The sequence below is a fragment of the Cynoglossus semilaevis genome, chromosome 3 (assembly GCF_000523025.1).
Source record: "Cynoglossus semilaevis isolate Cse_v1.0 chromosome 3, Cse_v1.0, whole genome shotgun sequence".
NCBI lineage: Eukaryota > Metazoa > Chordata > Actinopteri > Pleuronectiformes > Cynoglossidae > Cynoglossus > Cynoglossus semilaevis.
In genome coordinates this window covers 13,324,293-13,325,806 of record NC_024309.1, presented here as the reverse complement: position 1 = coordinate 13,325,806, position 1,514 = coordinate 13,324,293, and the positions used below count along the sequence as shown (strand labels likewise).

Below are 1,514 nucleotides of genomic sequence, written 5' to 3'. Positions count from 1 at the left end.
GGGGGGGGGGGGGGGTGGGGGAGTGGGCTTCCATCAGCCTGGGTCTAAAACCTGAATGAAAATATCAGACGTTTAAAAAAAAAAAAAAAAATCCAACATAATTGGAGCCGTGTTTTATATATATGTGAGTTTGGTTGAGGATTCAGTGAAAATGTGAGTCAGTGAGAGACGACGACGACAGCGTTCCACTGCAGGACTGCAACAAAAGGGTTTCTCAGAATGAATGGACGCGTACAGTATTCACTCCATCAGTGGGGTCATTAGCATGCTGCCCTCTAGGAGGAGCCGTGGAGCAGTTAGCAGCAGCAGAACGAGCACAAACAGTTCCATTCCACAGGCGGTCGGAGCCAGAATGTGGACGTGACGCTGCTCCGAGCGCAGCCTTGCAGTACTACAGTACTATTCAGAATATGCAGTACTACAGTACTATTCAGAATATGCAGTACTACAGCAACAACAACGGCGTGTGATATTATATATATATATACAGACATATATGTTATTAACTAATAAATAAAACAGAGACGATACTGCAGCACGTTAGCCGTGTTCCGCTGCGATCTCCCTCTTATCTATGACCCGTACACCCCCAGGACCGACAGGCGTACAGGTCCGGGTCATAGCTGACCCCTCCCTCCACAGCCATCACCCCTTCGAGACACTGCGGTCCATCTGGACTAAAACTTCACACCACTGCGTTGTCAGTCCCACAAACAGCGCCCCCTGCTTTCAACCACCATTAAAACATCATGTCAGACTTCAAATGTTATATTTCGTCTTTATATTGTTTCATATATTGAGCTATATATTTATATTTTCCTCATTTTAATTATTTTATCATTATTATGATACCAGGGAAATTCAGATATGATTAAAACAAAAAAAAAACTGCTGTAATCCCTCGAGGGGATGGTAGGAGGGTGAGGGTGAGGGTGAGGGTGAGGGGGGGTGTGTGTTTGGCTCTGAGTGCAGCTTATGTCCCACAAAGAGCAGCTAATGTGCTGTGAGGCCACTTCACCAGAGCACAAGGCCGAGTCGAGAGAGCACCTCACTTCCTGTGTTCCTCCTCTGACCTTTGTCGGAGTGCGTTCAGAGGTGAGGAGCACTTCCTCCTCCACCCGCCTCATTAGCTTCACCGCTCACCCACTGGCCGGCCCACGGGCCACACAAACAGGACGCTGGTCACAGCAAGGTGACTGTGTCGCCTGACACGTTAAAAATTACCTGAGGGGGAGGGAGGGGGGAGAGAAAGGTACGAGGAAACATAACAAAAAACAAAACAAAAAAAGATAGAGAGAGAGAGTCACCACCAAGGACGGGAGGAGGAAGTGATGTGAGGAATAAAGAAAAGAGATGAATCATTCGCTCTTTCTGAGAGTGTGTGTGTGTGTGTGTGAGGGCTTTTTAGGGATGTGACGTGCCGCCACACACTCCAATTACACACATGCCTGAGCCGCGCAGGTCGTTGCTCCGACTAACAGCACGCCACGCTGGAGTTGATGACTCTTTCACGT

The 1,514-nt window shown here is 48.2% G+C and overlaps 1 protein-coding gene across 1 annotated transcript in view; it reads right to left on the bottom strand.

Annotated features, from left to right (window-relative positions):
• smarcd3b (SWI/SNF related BAF chromatin remodeling complex subunit D3b) overlaps window positions 1-1,514 on the bottom strand; it is a 39,280-nt gene that overhangs the window by 26,899 nt on the left and 10,867 nt on the right. The window lies entirely within an intron of this gene.